Here is a 10,292-nt window from a genome sequence, read left to right on the forward strand (position 1 = left end):
TTAAGATCTTACCTCTAATGTTGGGTGACAAGTCTGGTTGTCTCTGGTTCTGTCTTTTTTAAGTTCCGTTGTCATGTCAGTGGAAGTTGAATAAAAGTAACAAGTTATTTTTAACAATGTAAGGAGTGGAAAGTACAGATTTGTGTTCACATGTAGGGCGTAAAAGTAAAAAGTCGTCAAATAAACAATCAAGTAAAGTACAGATACCTGAAAAATCTACTGAAGTACAGTGACAAAGTATTTGTACTTTGTTACTTCCCACCTGGTTATCCAACACAACAACCTGCTATAGGACTGCTACAGCAGCTGACTACAGTGCAGATTCTGTCATCATACCCAACTTTGGGGTTTTACTGGATACATTACTGTCACTTAATACAAAAAATGAATCCTATCTTATTTTTACCTTGATTGAGCGTGGCATCAGAGGAAGTGGAGAGAAGTGGAGATGTCACCTCTGCCTCACGGTCGTCTTCAGCTGTGGTCTCTGTGGCTGAGCCTAAGCTGGCTGAGCTGACATTGGCAGACTCATCCTCATCACTTGAACTGTCTGGTTCTTGTGAACAGTCGACTTTTTCTGAAGTGACAATGTAAGAAAAGTACAAAAAAGAAACCTTAGGAGTAGTAGCTTTAAGACAAAAACTCACTATGGACTTCCTGCATTACTTAAGTTACACATTTACACAAAGTAATTTTGTATATTAATATTGTACATATACACATTGCCTATGAGGAAAAATATGTAAAGAATACTTGACAGACTACATTTGCATTCCTCCAATGTGAAACAGATTGTTACGATTCTTTATCATTATACTTAAATAACCAAATACAGTATTAAGAGTTTGTTACAGGTGAAGAGCAGTGATGATGCATTTCTCATGAGACAATAGCCATGGCGTACATCTAACCTTAATTGTACTAATATACAGACATCCATACCTTCAGGGTCAGTCTCAATGTCGTCAAGGGCTTGGCCTTTACACTGTGAGAGGGTCCCCTTCTCCACTGCCAAAAGCACTTTGCTCATTTTGGCGAGCTGTAGTGTTCCCTGTGGCAGGCGGTAATACTGCCTGTGCACACGAATGTCATGACCCAGAAAGTCTGCAAGTTGGTCTGATTCGTTTTCTTGAAGGTTGAGTACCTGAGACATTGTAGCAATGTGCTTTCGCAGCCTTGTTGATGTTAAGGCCTCTGGATTTTTAGCACCACTCTCCTTGCAAACTTTTGGATGCATTCTCCCCCTCTGTAAGCAGACAAGGCACCTGGTCTAGCGAACATGTAAATGTTCTCTTTGAGGACTCCACACTCTCACGAGTTTCAGCTAGGAGCTCCATGGCTGAGAGCATCGATGGCTTTAGCAGCACAGGGACCTCTTCCTCGTTTTCCCCTGATTTCTACTCTGGTGAAGAAATCACACATCTTCTTCTCAAGAGGGGTGAGACAGGCTTCCATGTCCTTGTTGAGTTCTGACTTTTCTTTGCCATGAAAGTGGCCAACTCCATTCTTGACGCCTCTTCTTCTGTTGAAAATGATCACCTGTGCCAGAGTCACTTTGGCAAGTGTTGCATAGCTGTTTGCAGAGGGACAGAGTTTCAGCATTTTTTCAGCATCATCTTTAACCTTCTCCATGTGAGAGTCCAAACATTTGATCTTCAGTGAAAGGTAAAATTGGTGGTGCATTCCACTTCAACTCTTTCATAGTGGTTGTTGCGCCTCTGGTTATCAGTGCCTTCCATCTGAAATTTTTAATGGTCTTGAATTACGAGCATATTTCACCAGGCTGTCGTCCCTGTCAACAGTGGACAGATTATCAGTCTCTACCAGCTCACAAAGTACACCCAGACTGTGGCCAACTTTTAGGGCTAAGGAAGGTGTGCGAAATGTGTTGTTCTCTGTGTTGTACCCAGCCAACTCTTTCACTGCAGATATCACACTGTTGAAGTTGGATGGACAGATGAGTTCCTCTGCTTTCGTATAGGAGTTTTCTTCTGAGCAACTACTAATAGTCGCCCAAGCTCTCGAAGTCTTTGTCTTATCAAGTCATGTCTGTTCTTTCTTGACCCATTTAGATCAAAGAGTGTTGTCCAAACTGCAACAGAAGTTTGTCATTTTGGATCGTCGAGTGACCTCATCATAGCTCATGCAGGAAATGACACTCTTCAAGCCCTCACTAATCTCTTGAACAACAGCAGTTTTAAGGGCACATTTGGATCGAACTCACTGCTTCCCAGTCCTGGATTCATTATCGGTTTCTTCTCGTGCTGGACAGATTTTATGTGCTTCCACAAAGTCTTCTTGGCATAGAGTCCTTGACAATGAAAACAATGAATAAACTCAACAGCAGATCTAGCTTTTCGAGGTCTGTAGCAGCAGGGGAGCTCTCCTGCTCCCTTACTTACAACATGAGCATTATAGGCAAAGTTTCCGCGCCGTCTCAGAATATTTAATGCATTGCGTCTCTCTTTTGAGTTCTTTGGATGTAGAACTGCTCTGGCAACCTCTTCTACATTTCGTGCACAGCTTCCAGGTGTCGTCCAATTTTTGAAGAAGGCTTGAGGCAATAGAGACAGTAGTTTCTTTTGTTATACACTCGACGACTTCCAGACTTTGAGGGAGGGCATACTTTGATTGAGTCAGAAAGAGTTGGACTCTGCTTTTCTTTGGAGTGCTCGACTTGCTCTTCCCAAATGAGGAATGAGCTCCTTCTCTTCCTTGGAGTGTTGGAGTTCCATTTCTTGGGTTGTCTCTGGTTGGGTTTTTCACGGAGTTCCAGAATCAATGGCTTGGTTTGCTGAAGATAAAAGGGAATCTCGCAGAGATAGCAGAGGGTTTTTTGCAACTGGATGGGTCTGTGTCCTCATCAGGCTCAGAATAACTTCCTTCAGTGTCTGGAACATAGTCTGAATCATTGTAGTCTGTGTTATCAGATTCATCAGGGGATTTTTCCTTATGCAGTGGCCTTGAGGAAAAAAAAATGCAAAGTTTATTGCGCTGTGTAGATGGACTGCACTTTTTACACTTACATAAACTTTCTCTCTTTTAGCTGTATGTGAGAAAACAAGGTACATTTACCAAATTTTATTTAAATAAAAGAGATAATTCACACATCAAATTGTACACTACTAAGTAAATTGCAGTAATGCGCCTCAAAGCTGTTTTCCAGCCATTTTTAACAAAAAGCAAAAGATGACACAATAAATGAATACAAAGAAGATGACACTGTTGCACTATAGCTAATTCATGAGACAGTGGAGCTGGAGACACACCCACTGCTTTCAAATCAGCTCTAAGGGTTAGAATGCTGTGCTGGCATTGTTCACAGAGTGGAAACATGTCAAACATGCTAACACATAGACAGCATCACTTACCATGTGTCAATCACTGGAACAAAGTAATAGAAAATTAATAAACAACATTCCTGCCGTTTTAGGGTAGCTTCTAGATGTGAAAGTAAGCAGGGCCAAAGAAACTAACAATGTAATTTAAAATTACATTTTTTTGTTTTTTTGTTTTATTTTGTTTACATAAAAATCTGACACATGCGAGAGTATGCTCACTGCTTAATGCATTCCCAAACAAGGTGAGCAGCTTTTTGTTTCTAAGCTCTCCACCTGCAGAACAATCTTTTTGAAGACTTTAGGTTTGCTAAATTTAAACCAATAATCATCAATTGATAGTTAAAGCAGGGCTTAAATCATTTCTGTTCTCCGTGGCTTTAGCTAAGTTTGGTATCAGCCTCTATAATCTGTTGTCATCTGCTTGGTCTCGTTATTGCATTTAAAAGGCAATTAATTTATGAAACTTTTTTTAAATTGTCCTTTGTTTTATTGTCTTTTTACATCAATTTTTAAAAATCTCATTTGTAAGTCGGTCAAAAACACTAACTGCACTACTGTAAACATTAATGAACCAAACTCATTCTAAACAGTGATACCTGTGTTAAGGTATGCGCAAAACTGTGACTTCTGTATACTGTTACACCTTTACTTATTATTGGAGGAGAATACCTTTCTCTGTCGTAATGACTTCCCTTTGGAGTCATCCGCTGAAAATCCTCGGATTGGACAAGCTGACGATGATGATGATGATGAACACATAACAGGAGCTCTTGCTGACAAACAAAAAGGATAAAAGCATTCCAGTATGAATAAATCTTGTATAAACAATAGGCAATACAGACCTTTAAAAGGGCATGATTTTGACAATTTCCATTCACTATCATAATGATAAATCACACTTCAATCCTCATCCCGGATAATAACATTATGGAAATAAAGAAGAAAGTTTATTTCTGAACAGCATTATGAAAATTGACAAAATAGTGATAATTAGAATTATGTTTTATTAATGATGTCAAATGATAACACTGATGTTATCCATACTGTGGAAAACTCCTGAAAACCAAATAACAAGCTAATGTTAAAATGCAGTAGTGTCACCTTTGTTGTTGCTGCTGGCTCTCCACTGTCCACTAATCACTGGCCATTGTGGATTCATCGCAGATGAAGCATCTGATGAGGCTAGTGGCTAAAAGGACAAACCAAACTTTCTATTTCCAATATTCAAATTCAGTTTGCATTCAGAAAAAGGCAGATGTATAGCAACCCTTTCACTGCTATAATAATGCTCGATTAATTAAAACATGAGTAATTGTAAACATTGGCCCCAGCAGTTTTGTACATACTTGAATATCATCACACTCGTCCTCAATGGCATCATCCAAGGGAGATTGTGAATCAGCTGAAGAAAAGAGAGAAAATCAACTAAAGCAAACATGATATTCTATTCAAGTACAGTAACGAAACTTTCAGTAATATTAAACCAATTGTTATTAAAATCAAAATTTTGATAATGCTTTACTCTTACTAATGTGCAAAAATCAGCAAGTCATAAAAGAAGGCACGGTATCCTGTCCTGAAAAAAAGGAAAAACATGTTCTGGAATCCCAGCGTACTTCAGCCAATCAAGACTGAGAACTCATAAGGATGTGGCTCTGTGTCCTTGCTGAAGCCACAGAAAGCTGGATCCTCCTGTTCTTCATCTTATTTATAAAACATTGCACAGGATCTATACTAAAAGCACACGTGTGCCCAAAAAATGTAAATGGCATGCCTAAAGAAAAAGTAATCAGATTTATGAAACAGTGCCTACACACACCGGCACTCAATGTTCTCTTCATTTTAACAGTCCAGCTGAAATTGTGTGCACGTGGATCAGCCTTATATTTTGCCCTCTACACACACAAATTCACTTGGTCAAAACATTCAAATACTCCACAGTGATAATGCCAGGAGAAGCTTATCTGCGGTTCCATATAGTGGTCATAACTGAGAGGAAGACGAAGAAAATAAGTCTCTGTATTTTTAGGGTCTACACTGATATACATTTGGTATTATTAAAGGATAAGTTCGGTTTTTTGACACCTGGACCTTATTTAACCGAAAAACCGAACTTATCCTTTAAGTTCTTAATTTTTAATTGTAAGTCAAAGCCATATCTGAGATGCCAAGAGTACTTTTAATGAAAACAGACTCATCAAAATAAAATGCAAATGACTGCATTCCCTGTTTGGATATACAGCTGCAAATATATCAACCTGTAAATAAATTAAATATGCAATATTAAATAGAATAAGCCTGAGAGTGAGAATGCTCCACTTCTTCATTAAAGAGGAAAATAATAAAGACTGATTGAAATAGAGTACAATGGCAAGTTTTCCATTTGTACTTGACAAAACACAGCGCTGCATTGCTTCTGCAGCTGGTCTTACATCACCAATTAATTGAATGATTGTCTTTTTAAAAAACAAAGTCTCTGTCAGTTGGCAGAGTGGGCGTGGTAAGCACCTTGGACAGTGTAGATGCTTCATACTCTTTTTTTTTTTATTATTATTACTGTGTAACTTTCTAATCTCTCTTTGATATGTAGATAAATCAAAATACATGTAGTATTGGTATTCAGAAACACTGACCTTCTTCTTTACCACATTTTGACACTACAGGTGGGCTGGTTCTGTCCTCTGTCTATGTCAGAGTTTGACAGCTGTCAGTTTCTAAAGTTATGATTCCATGACTGCAGAGTTGCAGTGAAAAGATAGACGAGACAATTGTGTACTGTGTACAACTCAGAAGTTGTACACAGTATATATAGCTGAGTTGGCATGTAACAAATAAGGTAGTGGTGTGGGCAAGACTTTAAGCAAGCCTACAGAATTGTGCCTACACATAGAGTTAACTACATCAGCATCTAAGTAGCAAGTTTTTTTAATTAATTCAGCCCTCTTCCCCAGATTTGCAGCTGTCATCAGCTACTCACGGTACAGAGTGACACATCTGATTAGGAGGTTAAGTTGATTGAACTGAATAAGTACCTATACCTTCAAATTTACTTGTAATTTGATCATTAAACATTTACTTGCAAATATTTAAGCAGAATTTTGAAATCATTACTTCAAGTTCAGTTCCCTTGTACACACAGGATATTCAATACTGCTGGGTTTTCAGTGAATCTCCTGGTAATACACATGATGAGTTGGGCAGACAGCAATGTTCACATTACTCACAAGAGCATCCAGTTCTGCCAGTTCCTGAGCCAGCCGTGCACGCTTTAACAGAATCGCGGTATGCCGTCTTTCTTCAGCATTTCGCTGCTCCTCTGCAATTTTGTGTCGATTGAAGTATTCCTCATGGTGCTTTCTCAGTTTGGCCTTTCGAGACTATGAGGACAGCAATTAAATTAGGTAAGACCTTGTTGAGCAAAGCAAACACTACCTGGAAACAAGACACTTTACAGTCAAAAATGTGCAATGGTGTAATAGTGATTACATTGAAAGATGAAAAATTGCTGTTATTTGCCCCTGGATTGCTGCTGTTGAAGTTGATCTTATCTTCCATTACTGATGTATCCACAGGACCAGATAACAGCTAAAAGACAAAAAGCATATGTAAGCATGTGAGTGAACACTCTTTGGCCAACATGAAAATGTCTCAAACCTTAGACCCTATGCACTGTGTGAAGAAAAAAAAACTGGTGGTTTCAGAGCCAAACCCATACCAACCATACCATGGGTTTGGCTCTAGAATATTGTACTGCATTGTTGATTATGAATTGCAATGTTTTGATATCCTGCAATCTGCACTGTCACACTTGTATTGAACGCTCATTAAATTAAATTCATGCTGTTCTCTACAGAGGTGGTTCTCCACCTGGGGTTGGGGGTGCCAGAGATCACAGGGAGTGTGCAAAACTTCTATATAAAGTATAAATTAAGAAAACATTTGTTGAATTTGAATTTTTTAAAAAATCAAAGAAATAAGGGCACTTTATATTTGAGTTTCGAACATTCGTTGGGACATGATGTGAAAAGTTCATGTTCGAGCTGTAATTACCTGTTCGAAATGTCGACTGCAGTCTCAATAGGTACATCAGACAGTGTGATCCAAAATAGGGCGCACTATGAAATCAATATAATTGCATGCCCTATCTATCACTAAACGAAGCTAATGTTAAAGTTTTGCTGCAAAAATGAAGGACAATAGCGAGGAAAGCCGTCCTGAGCGGACATTCACGACACCAAAACATCTGAGAAGCAGCTTGTGGAAGTATTTTGGGTTCTACACTGTGGATGGCAAAGTCACGGACAAAGATAAGGCTGTTTGTCGACTTTCTAAAAAGCAGCTAATTGGCGTGGCTGCACTGCTTTATGGCTGCGCTGCAGCACTCAAGCTGATATGCACCCGTTCTAGTCAATGTTCGTGTTTACACCAGAAGCACCGCAGCATGTTTTAGCTTCATCCCAGAAGCGGCTCACGGCTCCACAGACAATACGCAGCAAGTCTATTTACACAATTTACACAGAGCAGATTGAACGGGCAGGAAGTCAGACATAGAAAAGGGAGGTAGAAACCAGTTAATTTTCAAAATAAAACACCCTGACTCACGATCATAAAGACAGAAAGACAGAAAACAATTTTACTACGTAGGCTGCTTATCCATGGTAGACGCACAAGAGCAAGGAAGGAGGACCTAATCAAAAAACATCTGAGCAAGTAAACATGATCAGGCGGGGAAAACACTCGACTGCTGAAATGCTTCTGAAATGCTTCTGGTGAGAACTGCAGTAGCGCACATGAAGGAACAAAACCATGGAGCAGCTGCTAAACAAACTTGTGGGCTTACGTATTCCGATGGATTTAAAAGGACCTGTAAAACTTGATTTTTTTGAAAAACTGACAGCCCTATTAGGAACACATGTAGTGGAATAATCAAAAGTCTGTGTAAACCCAGATAAAAAACCCCAAACTTTCACTTTCAAATATGAAGCTATTTAGTGGCCTTTTCTGGGAACATTGTAAGTGCTCAGTGTTAACAGACGTTCAACCAAGTTAAACCTAGTTTAGTTGGTCAGTCTAGCCATACTTTTGGGGTCGTTCAAAACACACACACTTGCTACTCAAACCTATTTGGGGACGTCCAGTAGACAAAACCTTTTGGCACCAGTTTGTTAGTCGAGCCATACTTTTGGGGTCGTTCAAAACACACACACACCTGCTACCAAAACCTAACTGGGGACGTCCTGTTAGATGAAACCTTTAGACACCAGTTTATCAGTCCAGCCAAACTTGTAGTGTGGTAACTGACAAACAGAGTCCATCCCAACAACAGACATGAAGACTTATAGACACAGACTACTTGGGCTGCTTTAAAGGCGGCCATACACTGTGCGATTATTTCGATCGTTGCACGCAGCTCCATCTCAAACTGTGCGAATCAGTTGTACGGTCAGACTCACGATTCCTGTTCTCACACTGTACGGACCGACGCTCGTATGCGACCTGACTGCTCACACTGTAGGACCATACACCACAGGACGCACGACATGTTTGAGTGTTGTATCCGGAAGTACAACGTTAAAATACCAAGGAATCCGTAAAAGTGCATAGACGATTGTGTATTGGCATGAGTCACGAAGTGGTAGTGCTAAACAAAAACCAACAAGCTGCTTTGGTAATATGTGCCATTATCTGCGGGGAATCAAAAAAGAAGAAAAGACAACAATGTGTTTGGTGCAGGAATTGGTTGGCCAGACGTGGACAGTATGGGCTGTCATCCTACAGCAGGAACTAGAGGTAAGCTGCAACAGCCAAACTGCACTAGGACAACAGACAGCTACTGTCAGCTTGTACGCAACTGTACGTGTCTGTGTTCGCGCATGCACAGTGTGAGAATTTGAGGCACATCGGTTCATGGCACTGCTTTGACAGTACGATACACTCACGAGGAGCGAGCAGGATTTCAAACAGCTCCGTTTTCCTTGCGAACACACGATTGCTGGTCGTGAGGTGGTCGTGAGGTGCTAATCGCTTCTCTTTACCCCATGTACACTGCACGAAGCACGACACACGATTAGAGGCACATCGGGCCCGATCCCAGAAATAGTCGCACGAGTGAGAAATCGTCTCTAAACTCGCACAGTGTAAGGCCGCCTTAAGACTGTGCTGGGACGTCATTCATACTCACTGACCCGCTATATACAACACAGATAACCAATACTGTCTGATCTCTGAGAGCTTAAGTAGTGTTATAATCTGGCTCCTACCTGAGGTCCGTCACTCTCATCCACACTCTGCTCGCTGACTTCAGGTGATGATTTCTGCTGGAAACAAACAAGATACAATTTAAGAAACCAACAAGACTTAAAGTTTGTATTTAAGTGTGTGAGGATGAAGGTGGCTCCATTTATGTCAAGTCTGGGAACATTGTAAGTGCTCAATGTTAACAGACGTTCAACCAAGTTAAACCTAGTTTAGTTGGTCAGTAGCTACTTTTGGGGTCGTTCAAAACACACACACTTGCTACCAAAACCTAATTGGGGACGTCTGGTAGACAAAACCTTTTGACACCATACATACATACACACACACACACACACACACACACACACACACACACACACATAAATTCAAATATACATGCACACAGACACATACATTCATACACATATAAATACACGCACACACACACGTGCATGGATTAAACATAAGAGAAGAAGACAACACATAGGATGATTTTATCCCAAAGGGTGGAGTCAAAGACATCAGTGAGCTCATGTATTCATCAGTTATCCAGTCTGATATATACTGAACAAAATATAAATGCACGACTTTTGTTTTTGCTCCCATTTTTCATGAGCTGAACTCAAAGATCTAAAACTTTTTCTGTGTACACACAAGGTTTATTTCTCTCAAATATTGTTCACAAATCTGTCTAAATTTGTGTTAGTGAACACT

At 40.0% G+C, this 10,292-nt stretch overlaps 1 pseudogene; it reads right to left on the reverse strand.

Annotated features, from left to right (window-relative positions):
- The window catches only part of LOC115426236 (threonine--tRNA ligase, cytoplasmic-like), a 21,125-nt pseudogene extending 19,888 nt beyond the window's left edge, over positions 1-1,237 (reverse strand).
- Between the last annotated feature and the right edge of the window lie 9,055 nt (positions 1,238-10,292).

The sequence above is a fragment of the Sphaeramia orbicularis genome, chromosome 9 (genome assembly GCF_902148855.1).
Source record: "Sphaeramia orbicularis chromosome 9, fSphaOr1.1, whole genome shotgun sequence".
NCBI classification, from domain to species: Eukaryota; Metazoa; Chordata; class Actinopteri; order Kurtiformes; family Apogonidae; genus Sphaeramia; species Sphaeramia orbicularis.